This window comes from Sesamum indicum, linkage group LG2 (genome assembly GCF_026168435.1).
Source record: "Sesamum indicum cultivar Baizhima isolate 11 linkage group LG2, ASM2616843v1, whole genome shotgun sequence".
In the NCBI taxonomy this organism is placed as follows: Eukaryota; Viridiplantae; Streptophyta; class Magnoliopsida; order Lamiales; family Pedaliaceae; genus Sesamum; species Sesamum indicum.
In genome coordinates, this window is record NC_142658.1 from 5922451 (window position 1) to 5935576 (window position 13126).

Sequence of the window (13126 nt, forward strand, 5' to 3'; positions counted from 1 at the left end):
ATTCTAGGGAAGAGACCTTCTCCTCCTATTCAGTTAGGCAGGAGTGTCCGTCCTCCGGGTTCTCAGCTCTCTCGCTGGGTGAAGCTGCATGTCGCGTGCTCTCCACATCTTGCCCCGACACCTTCGCAGCAGCAGCATTCGCACGCCTCGGCCTCATCTTGGCATGAGACTTTGATACCACCTCTCACGAGGCGCTTTTCGCAAAGCGCAATGTGTGGCTAGTGGCCTGCTGACTACTTCCGCCAATCTCCACATACACTCCCGCTCGGCAATAACGCAGCTGGCCGACAAGAATCACAATAGGGAGGAATAATCACACAACAGCAAATTGCACAAGCGATTTCAGAAAGGAGCTTTATTGATGCTGAAAAATGCGTATACAGTAAACAACGATGCTAGAGCAAGAGCATCACCTTAAGGGGGACTCTAACACATCACTAAAACAAGCTTCTTGAACTCATTCTCCCCTATAATAGGCTTTAAAAAATAAATTCTATTGTCTACACTAGATAATGAAAAAGCTGAAAAATGCACCTCAGGAGGCGTAATATTCCCATGAGCAATCTAAACAACAGAAAGCAAATAACAAAGCAGTAAAAGACCAACTCCTAGGACTCTAAGACTCCGGATGTCGATCCTCTGTTGGTGAAGGTTGATTGATCGGCCATGTATAACGGTTGAGTGGCCGAAGTGCACGTCAAGGGTGCTAAGTACGCGGGCGGCCCTTGACACCGTGGGAGGGGGTGTGGTAGTGAATAGTGTTAGAAAAAAGAGCTTAGTAAGAATCGGAGATGTAAATTTACTTGTGGATCTTGTAATGCTGGATTTGAAGGAGTTTGATGTGATTTTAGGGATGGATTGGTTGGCACAACATAAAGCAATAGTCGACTGTTATAAAAAGGAAGTGATGATCGAATATTCTGGCAAAACCAAAAGTGGTATTTGTGGGGGATCGTCAGGTAGTACCAGTTTGTGTAGTAGCAACCATAGAGGCAAGACGATTGATGTTAGAAGGCGGTGAGGCGTATCTAGCCCATGTGGTAGATACCAAGAGGGTTAATACCACATTTGAGAAAATTTCGATAGTGAGATACTTTCCTAAAGTATTCCCTAATGACTTACTAGGTTTGCCGCCGCATAGGAAAGTGGATTTTGCCATAGAAACTCTCCCTTGAATTACCCCAATTTTTATTGCGCCATACAGAATGGCCCCACTGAAATTACATAAGCTCAAAAAGCAAATTGAAGAATTGTTCGGAAAAGGATTTATCACGCCGAGTACTTCACCGTGGGGAGCACCAGTGCTGTTTGTGAAGAAGAAAGATGGGAGTATCAGGTTATGCATCGATTACCGCCAATTAAATAGTGTAACAATGAAGAATAAATATCCATTATCGAGGATTGATGATCTGCTAGACCAGTTAAAGGGAGCTACAACATTTTCAAAGATCGATTTGAGGTCTGGGTATTGGCAGTTGAGGATAACAGAGAATGACATACCAAAGATAGCTTTCCATACTCGTTATGGTCATTATGAGTTTCTGGTGATGCCCGTTAGGTTAACCAATGCATCAACAACGTTCATGGCGTTGATAAATCGTAAATTTCAGGAATATTTGGATCCCTTTGTTATTGTTTTTATAGATGCCATCTTGGTGTACTCGAAGAATTTGGAAGAGGATGAGCAACATTTGAGGATAGTGTTACAGATTTTGAAAGAGAAGGAGTTATATGCTAAGTTAAGAATGTGCATTTTTTGGTAAATCAGGTGGTTTTTCTTGGGCATGTGATATCTGGTGATGGGGTTATACTTGACCCTTCAAAAGTAAAGACTATTATGGATTGGAGAGTACCAAAGAATGCAACTGAAATCCAAAGTTTCTTAGGATTGACTGGATATTATAGGAGGTATGTCGAGGGCTTCTCTATAATTTCCGGTCAGAGGACCAAACTGCTGAGAAAGGGGGTAGAATTTCAGTGGTGCCAACAAAGTTTTGATGAGTTGAAGAATAGATTGACCTCCAATCCAATTTTGGTTTTGCCGTCTGGTAGCGGTGGATATATAGTGTGTGCGGATGCTTCTAAACAAGGTTTGGGATGTGTGTTAATGCTAAACCAAAAGGTAATTGCTTATGCATCCCGCCAATTGAGGAACAATGAGTTAAACTATCCCACACATGACTTAGAGTTAGCCGCGATTGTGCATGCACTGAAGATCTGGAGACATTATTTGTACGGACAAAAATTTCAAATCCTTACTGACCATAAAAGTTTGAAATATATCTTAATGCAGAAGGAATTGAATTTGAGATAAAGAAGATGGATAAAACTGTTGAAGGATTATGATTGCACTATTGACTTCCATCTAGGGAAGGCAAACGTGGTAGCAGATACCTTGAGTAGAATGAGTTCAAGTACATTAGCCAATTTGGGGAGTCACAATCAGATATTGCTATTGGAGATGAGGTTTATGAATACAAAAATTGGAGGTTGATCAGGTAGTGAGTTTGTTAGCAGCCTTGCAACTTAGACCAGACTTTGTGTATCAAATCAAAGAATCGCAGACCTAAGATCCTTTCTTATTATGGATGCTGGAAAGTATAAGACAAGGTAAGAAAACAAGTTTTTCGATAAGTTGATGGAGTGATAGTGAATGGGGAATGGGTTACGAAAAGAGATTTTGCGAGAAGCTCATAGTTGACCATATGTGATGCACCCTAGTACTGCAAAAATGTATCAAAATTTTAGACCTTGCTACTGGTGGCAAACAATGAAGAAGAATTTGTGGCTAAATGTATCACATGTCAACAAGTAAAGGCAGAACATCAGGCACCAGCAGGTAAACTTTAACCTCTATCAATACCAAAATGGAAGTGGGAGAAGATCACTATGAATTTTTTCATGGGGTTGCCACGTACATTCAGAATATATGGCACTATTTGGCTAATTGTGGATAGAGTGACGAAATCTGCTCATTTCTTGCCGGTACGAATAACTGATTCTCTGGATAAGTTAGCTGGGTTATACATTTTCGTGATAGTGAGATTACATTGAGTGTCCGTATCTATTGTGTTAGATAGAGATCCTTGATTCAACCTCACGCTTTTGGAGAAATTTACAAAGGGTGTTAGGCACAAAATTACACTTCAGTACCGCGTTTCATCCTCAAAGAGATGGGAGTCAAGAACAATTCAAACCTTAGAAGATATATGAGAGCTTGTACAATGGAGTTTAAGAGCAATTGGGATGATCATCTACCTCTAATGGAGTTTGCATATAGTAAAAGTTTTCACTTTAGTATCGGTATGGCCCCATATGAAGCTTTATATAGAAGAAAGGTGTCACAGTCTGATTTGTTGGGATATAGAAGGATTAAGACAACTAGAAGGTCCTAAATTGGTGTAGGAAACAGTGGAAAAGATACAAGCAGTTAAGAAATGCTTGAAGGCAACACAAGATCGACAAAAAGTTACATTGATAAACACCAAAGAGAGATGGAGTATGAAGTAGGTGACAAGGTTTTTCTGAAGATATCTCCTTGGAGGGGAATCTTGAGGTTTGGTAGGTAAGGGAAGCTGAGTCCGAGATATATTGGACCGTATGAAATTATTGAAAGAATCAGACCACTAGCATATCGACTAGCATTATCGGCAGAGTTGTCACAGTTACATGATGTTTTTCATGTTTCGATGCTACTATGATATCGATTTGATCCTAGCAACATTATTGGTCAACCGGAGATAGAGATTTCTAAGGAGTTGACTTATGTGGAGGAACTAGCAGAGATTTTGGATAGAAGTGTAAGGAAATTGAGAAATAAGGAGATACCGATGGTAAAAGTGAGATGGAGTCATCATTCTCCGAGAGAAGCGATTTAGGAGGTTGAGGAGCATATGAGAGAGAAGTATCCCTATTTACTCCATTGAATATGTAAGTTAGTTAAATTTCGGGGACGAAATCTGTGTTAGGAGGGGAGAGTGTGATGTCGATAGAATTTTTCACATAATTGAGAGGCTAATTGGTAATTATTAAAAAATTTAAATTTAATTATAAATAAATTATACATTGAAATTGGGATATAGTAAAACTTGAACGGATTAAATTGGAGTTCGTTATAATATTTGGGAGCAAATTATATTAATTAAGAAAATTAGGAAGGACGTAATGGATATTTTGAAAAAAGTTCAATTAAATAATAATAATAATATAAACATATATGCATAAAATATATAAAAGAGGGGGAGTTGGCACCTTCTCACTCCCCCCCCCCCCCAATATATATATATATATATATTCATGTAGCATGCTTTGAAAGGAAAAGAAAACATGAACACCCACACACACAATACACAACACACAACATAAACAAATATTTGGAAATTGCAATTTCTCTATGCGAAAAAGAAGAACAGACGTAAGAAATTTATGTTTTAATTTATAATAATTTATATAATTATATTATTTAATTAGTCTATTTATTAAATGTTGTTTATACTGAGAGATCTACTATTTAACTGGAATATTTTATTAGTTTGGCTATTTAAATTAGTGTCGAATTAAATATCACATTTGATATAAAAATGACATAGTTGGTTAATTAAATTATTAGATTGTTAGATTTAATTATTATAGTTAATTTACACAATTCCATTGGAATGATTAATTAAATATGCAATTCTATGTATTTGTTGCTTAATTAAATTATAGAGCAACAACAAATTGATAGAAAATTCATAGAAATATTTCAAAAATTATATTTAAGAAATATTACGTTTTTTTGAAAAAAAAAGAGAAAATAAGGTTTTAATGATAATCTAATTTAGGGATGATATTAGAAACGATAGTTATAAATATATATTAGGGGTTTGATTAAATAAATTCTTATGAGTTAGTTGATAAATTAAATATATACTTGGAAAGTTTAGAAAGTGTAGTTATTTAAAAGAAAATGGAACAGGGGTTTGGACTTGATATAAGTGAAATATTAAAATATTGGTGGAAAATGTACGAACATTATTAATGTACGAACATTATATAATAATGCATTCAGAGTTTATAATATTCTATATATATTGATTATACGTATAATGTTGTATTATAGGACATGAAGACAAAGTAGAGAGTTGAGCAGTCCCTTGTGAAATCAAATTTTTTTTGGATTTAAGGTAAGTATGGCTAATTGAATTTCTATATATATATATATATATATAGTGATATGGTCAGGTTATATATTATATGTATTGGTTTCTTATATTTGATTGTAAACTTGGATTTATATTTATATACGTGGATTTTGTACATTGATTTTGTATATAATAAGTTGTGAATTATTTGTTGGATTACCTTAATATCGGTGAAATTGTTACTACGTGTTACAGGCGATTGTAATGTAGGGACATTCGAGATATGATTATCTGATGATCGTATAATTGATTGTTGTATAAAATCAAATTGGGAAGTTATTATTGAGGAAGTAATCATTATAGAAAATAGAATGGTGATCGTGAATTGAATAAAAGATGGTGATTACCTAATTATGAACATAGTCAATGGTTTGCGATAATGTGATTGATGATGATGCGATCTGAAAAATAAATGAATTAAGCTACGTACCATGGCGCGTAGGGTGCAGGGGTATTCCGAGTGGCGGGTAATATCCTGTGTTGTTAGCTACAGACTGTGGTAGTGTGGGATACCATGTTTGTTGTGATGTCCTGTGTTATACATTGATTGAGATGATGATGGCCGATAAAATCATTGACTAATGTACTGCAATTAGAGTAAGTAAGGCCCTTAGTTAATAAACGATCACGTCAAATATTACATCGTGGATTTATTTACAATCATGGGTATGCATTATTCCTTACATCTGTTGTTGTTATATGACGAATATTGTTAATTAATGTGATTGTATTGTACATGACTTGCAGCCTATGTGTATTATATAGACTGGTTTGCTATGCTTACTGAGTAGGCTGCTCATCCATGCCACGTACTTTTTAGGAAATAGGTCACATTGACTAGCCACATTGGACTTTGAGCCGTGCCGTGGTCCAAATTAGGTGAGTTAGTTGTGATATCTAGAACCGGGATTTTTGGTTGTTTCACTGTTAAATATTCTAGTCTTTTGCTGGATTTTGTGTTAAAACATTGTACTATTTTCCTTTAAGGTTATGTACATGAGGACATCTGGTGGGAGTAGGTATAAACTTTTGACGATATCTATTATCTTTTATGATATTTATATATTATATTGATAAAGTAGAGTAATATATTTTACAGGTTGAAGAGAAATTACTTATAGAATGAATTGTAATTAAGGAAATGATGAATTTGTGATAATTAAATGTAGTGAGTAGGGGGTGCTACATCAAGAATAGCAGTGAGTGGATTCTTAGACATCTACATCAAATGTAAATAGAAATTTAGTAAATTATTGTAATGTTAAATATCAAGTTTAAGACTTGGTCTTAAGTCATTAACCCATCTCACTATTTCTTTAAAAATCCCATCACTCTCAAGTGGGGTTTTCGGAGAACTATTTTCTAGTTGGCTTGGAGTCCACAAACGCAATCCTCCATGCCCGGCTTTTACGATTCACACGAAAATAGGCTTTATAGGAGGTAACCTATACCATTCTCATCCAATGAGATCCCCAAGTTATTTTGCCTCGTCTACTCACGTGATCCGGAGGACTCCAAGCAAATCACGTTACTCAGCGTTAGGTCCGACCCATCAACCAAATGAATATTTCAACTGTCACCCCCCACTATTAGTGAGACAGGAAAACATGAGTATATTCTATTCGTTCATAATAATAGTGTAGCTTTCTTCCATTTCAAACGGGCCACGACTCGTGAGACCACGAATGGGTAAAAGTAGCATCCGCACCACATTGTTGTGGATGGGAGGCTTGAATTTAATCAAACCATTTGAATTTTAATCCATTATGCTCCTAATATTTAACTTGGACCATCCAAGTGAGTGTTAAGTCATTATTATAAAATTTTTCATGTATCAGTTTTAATCATTGAGTATAAACAGATGCATTCCAAACACATCATACTTCAAATATTAAAACATACACCAAATGTAAAAATAAGTCTAGCACACCCTTGTTGGATGATCACAAGCCCAATCCTAAGTGACCCACTGAGTCCTTAGTGAGTCTATGGTCAATTTAGGGTGTGGCCTAACTATTACGAAATAGTAACTCATTATCTTTCTAATAGGCCTTCATCTTTGTTCTTCTTCCGTCGTGAGCTCCGTTCGACAGGCCTAGGCCTTCATCTCCTTGGAAGCTTATATTTACTCAAAATAAATGAAATCTCACATTCCTAACTACAATATTTACAACTGAAATTGAAAACCCCAATCAAAAGTTGGGGGAAGTACAAAAAGAGGGAGAAAGCAACCTTTATTATTTCAAGGCTAATAAAAAAAGAAGGAATTAAAACAAAGAGGCCCACAGGCTTCACCCAACATAAAAGTAAACCATGCATTCAGACAATGGGCTTTGTGATCATCCCCATTGTCTATCCAATAAACACTAATTAACACTTTTATATCAAATATAAACATGCTAACAAATAAATACAATCCGTGTATTTTACAATCGATATCCAATATCAAATACCAAAAATATAATTAAATGCAGAAAATAACATACTAATAATGTAATTAAAAATGGATATCATCCGTACATCCAATGTTAAATCTTTTATTTGTTTTTTTGAAAACTATTTTCAAATTAATTTACGGCACATTTAATTTTGAAAAAATCCAATTTAACTAAATTTAAAATTAGCCAAAATTAATAATTTTAGAAAAATTATAGAAATTAGAAAAATCCAATTTTTAGGGAAAAATGACCCAACAACCGTTCGAAATCACAGATGGTCGTCTGTTGCCGGCATGCACGCCAGGCAGCCGCAAGCTACTGCCTGCAGCGCTTGGCCGCGTTCCCTACTGGCCGGTGACGGGTCGGCTGGGCAGCAACGACTATACTGCTCTGTTTTTCAAATTTATTTTTTTGAATTTCTACAATTAACAACTGAAATAAAATCATGCATTTAAAGAAAATTCAATTTTCAAAAAATGCATAGATATCCATAATTTAAAAGTAAAATTAATACATATTTTATAAACACATTACCATGCTTCAAGTCATGAAACATGCTTTTCAAAAGTAAATTAAACACATTGTTCATGCTCAACACATAATAATATATTATTCATAAAGCCACAACATTGAATCGAACTCTAGTACCACTGAAAGAATCGGTATGGCCCAGGAATGTGATGGAAGCGTGAAATAAAAAATTAAACGGTTCAAAGGGGTGTTTCTTTTGAAATTTCTGGGCATTTGGTGTTTGTCAAAAGCATAGTAACAATATATAAGCATGCTAGACATGAGACTAGACAATGAAAGAAAATGCAAAAAAAATATAACATGAAATTTTACCTTTTGTTTCTTTAGATGAGCAGCAACATGCATTGTTTTCCTTTTCATTCCACTTTCGTTTACTTTAGGATCCAAATTAGAAGCATTCTAATTTGTCCACACCACACTATGGAATAGATATAGTTCTTCTTCTATTGTTAAATAGAACAAAGAACCAGAAGGAAAGACAACTTCAAACAAACACTATTGTTAAGCGCTTTTGGATTGTTTATGTTTTAACTTGAATCAAATTCAATATAGAACAAAAGGGAGAATATTTTGAGAGAGAATTGAGAGCCAAATTTCATAGCTTGTGTTAAGCTAAGTTGGATATATGTAGTTTTGTATATTACATACAGTTGAATTCAAAATTTATTAACTACCAAGTTTGCCTCCAAATCCACCTATATACACACATGCATATAACCTTTAACCATGATGAAATAACCACTCCATTATGTTCATCATGGTGAGGAGTTTCAACTCCTTTTTAACTTGCTCCAACTTCTCTCAAATGGGTTTGGACTTCAAGTATGCACCAGACTTGTATAATCAAATTAAATCAAGCTCAACCAAAGTTTATTGGACAATAATTAATTAAATTAATTTTAGCTCAACAAAGTCCAAAGATTCATTTAATCCAATTAAATAAATCTAAACCCAACACTAATTAATTGATCCAATCAATTAATTTAGCAAAACATAATAACTTAATCCAATTAATTTAAAGGTGTTAAGCCCAAATTTTAATTAATTCAATTAATTAATTATTGAGCCATCAATCAAATGAATTATTACATAAATGATCCAATCTTCTATATAATCTCCTTGAATTAAATTAATTCATTTCTTCTCGAATTAATTATAAATGAATTCCACCAATTTCATAGTGATTAATGTGTGACTCTTTAGGTTCACCCTCAACTAGACTTGGACATCGTATCCAACATAAATAATTAATTAAATTTAATTTAATTAATTATTTTCAATTAACCATTAATCATAAACGCCCGTCACTATGGGTGGCCATCTAGCAACGGTCCATGGCATTAGAGACTAGGTGAATGTTGGCGTGAACATTTACAGTATGTTGATTTTGATTTGAGATGGGCCAAAATATACAGTATGTTTGGATTGTTTGTTTTTGTAAGTTTTAGGTATATTCTACATTATTTTAAAACAGTATTTTGATTACTTTTTGTCTTCTTCACCTCGCTCTTCACGTCGTCTTCTTCTCAATTTTTTCTTCTCTTTTGACACAATTTCTATGACCCACCGACTTAAACATATACCGTTCGACTCCTCTCAATATGGCGAATATTTGGATCCTATTGGATACCATTTTTATCAACACGGCGATTTTAGCTTCGATTCAGCGCCGTCTGAATGCCGACCACCGTCAAACCACCACCAATAGTTTGCTCATCGTCGGACGAGTCCAATAAACCCTCACCCATCCATTTTCATCAACGGTATGTGTAGATTTCTTACGATTCCATTCTTTTTTTTTTGTTCCCATTGGCAAGTTTTAAGTGAACTCGGCGATTTGACTAAGAAGTGGTTTGTTTCGCTTATTTCTCGTAGAATGGCGATTGATGCTCCTCCACCCAACGGCGACCATGTTCAATTACGGTTTGCCGACGATCTCACAAGGTGGTGCGATTAGACTTGTATTTTCCTAAATTTTTCTCAATTTTTATGTAGTTTTAAGAATTGAAATTTGATTCAATTATTGATGACATCAATAATTGCTGCCAATGCATGTGGTGCATTCTACTATTGAATACCTTTTCATTTAATTTACGTATGATTTGTACTCTTCTGAAATATTTTTCGGATATGAAGTTACTTTTTCTACTCTAGTCAGTCTCACTTGGATGTTGATATTTTGAAAAAAATTACTATTTCACCCGTGAAGTGTACTGTCCTTCTCCCTCTATATAATATGTTACAACTCTTTATGAGATTTGCACTTTCGTTCTTTGCTTATTGCTAAACATTCTAAGAGTAGTCTGTCGAGCTTATTCTGCCGGAAGTAAAGTAGTGCATTGCAGTTGTTTACACATTGTTGGTTGAGTACTCTCATCCATCCAACATTTGGCTTTACCATTTTTTGGTTATTAAGGTATGTATCTTACTTTCTCTCACAAGTCGTGATCTTGAATGTTGTATTTTTCAAATTTTTAAGATGAAAAATGTTTAATTTGGTTTTGCTTCCTGTTGACGTTTGTTGGAAATGATGAATTACTTCGACTTGTTAGTTTTATGTTCTTGGATTTGCATAATCATCGGATAGTGTGTATTGTGAGGCTCGTTTGATTTAGTCTGTGATTAGCTGTATGTTTTTTATTTTTTGTTTGTTAATTCAGTTTCAGTAGGAATTCATTCCGCGTTTTGTTTAGATTTTGTAGATTGATTCTTCGTTATACCTCATCTACAATTTAGGAGTCTAGAAGATTCAATTTGTTGTTGCAATAATGTATGTTATGCAAGCTACAATCATAATAGGTTATACTTACATATTCATTTTTTTATGGCGGAATGTGTGTGTGTTATTAACCTTCATTTAAGATTTTTGTTTATGCATTTGTACTTTACATTGAGAAGGTTATTAGCCTACACTGCTGTCCAAATTAAATAGCAGTAGGAAGCTGAACATTCCTTCTCATGTCAAGGTTCAGATTCTCTTTTATCAACACTTGGAACTTATAAAGTACTGACTAAAAAGGATAGCCATTTTTTAGGATAATGTAGTAAAAATTTCTTTATCACTTCCTCCCTCTGTTTCTTGGTTAAATCCTAGAGACCCTTCATGTCATTCCAAATTTAATCCAATGGCTCTCTTTTTATGCACTTAAACACGCATAAAATTGTTATGGTTTAGGAGCAATCTCTCATATTAAGACTCCTTAGAAATGTTTGTTCCTCTTGCATGTGAATTCATCTTCCTTTGTATTACCATCTCTTGATTTTCTTCCATTTCAAACTTGAAGTCACATGGAATATCTCAGGAATCTTAAATTAGGAGGATTTGCTGTATGGTTGACTCCAATAATTTGTAGGCCTTTCTGATCTACATCCCTATATTTCTTTAAGTTTAAGTGGTGTTTTATTTATCATGTACATGTCTGGATAAAAGATGCTCCGATGACTCAAACTTTGTTGTATATCTTGGTTATACATAATATTGCATGTTCAAAAAGAGAGTCATGATTTGAATTGCTCCATTGCTACTGCGTAAATGGAGATTAGAGTAAACAACATTATAACCTGTTGAGTTATCGGTTTATAATATTTGTGTAGTATATCTATTGAAAGTAAGGTAAACACTTCAGGATGACAAACAAGATAAAGCTAGAGTGAGAAACACTGGCAATGTCATCTAGCTAAGATCTCTCACACACACAACAGGGGATAGAATAGTTTAACACACATCAAACTCAGAAGTCAAAAGTGGTCTTAGTCTATTTTTCTTTTAAGCATGGTGTGACATGCTTTTAGATTTATGGCCAAAAAAATGCTCATAAAAATAGTGGTCTATCTTTAACTCATCTAATAAAAGATCTTAATATGTTTTTTTCTAGTTTTTTCTTTTATTGGTAGATTGCTTGGTCAAACAGAGGAGCTCGGAAAGTAATTATTTGAATTAATTTGATGCTGAATAAAGAAAAATTAATCTTGAAAAGCTGGTCAAGTTGTCGGTTCATGCTATGATCTTAATAAATAATATTACCTAAAATTAATCATATTTAATAAAAAAATTCAAGATAGTTTGTTCAACTTATTTTTTTTTTTCATTTATATTTTTTTTTTCTGTGTTAACTGAGTTGTATTACTTTTCTTCTACTTATTTTTTTTTATGACCGACCATAGTAGAAGATTGGGAAAAGGGATATTTTTTTTAAAAAAATAATTTAATAATTTAACATATCTTTTAAATAAATAATCTATTTCACTAATTCTAATATGAGTTATATAAACTGCAGAAATTATTTTATATTATTATTTATTAATTTTAGTAAAATTTAATTATAACAAAAATAAAGAATATGAATAATCTTTTAATAATATTTTAAAAATTATAAAAATGTGAAATTTTTTTAATTTAAAATCTTAATCTAATAATTAATTTTAAATTACTATATTAATTAAATAATTTAATCATTAAAAAGTATAAATTTATGTAAAAATTTAGTCAGAAAAAAGATAATAAAATAATTTAAATTTAAATTAATAAATTAATGTAAATAATAAAAAATCTATGGAACCATATTACTCACCCCTATATATATTATTTTTACACCTCTTCTACCTTTTGATAATTACAAAAATACTTTGAGGGCACTAATGTTCTTAAAAAGTTATATTAAAATTTGACCAGATAAACAGAGGTATATTGGAGTTTTAAAAGCTGCCAGGGGTGACTTCTATAATTTTTAAAAAGATAGGGTGATTTATGTAAAAAAAAATAGGTGAAGGGTGTAAATGTAATTATTTTTTTTAAATACTAAAACAGAAAGAAAGAAAAGAAGAAGAAGAAGAAGATCTAATTCCATAAATACTAAAATTTTAAGCACAAATCCAACCAGCAATCAATACAATAGATGGCACAGGTAATATATAAGGAATTTGTTCATATGTGCTCATTTCACAGTTAAAATAGAGGAGAATGACCCGTCGCCT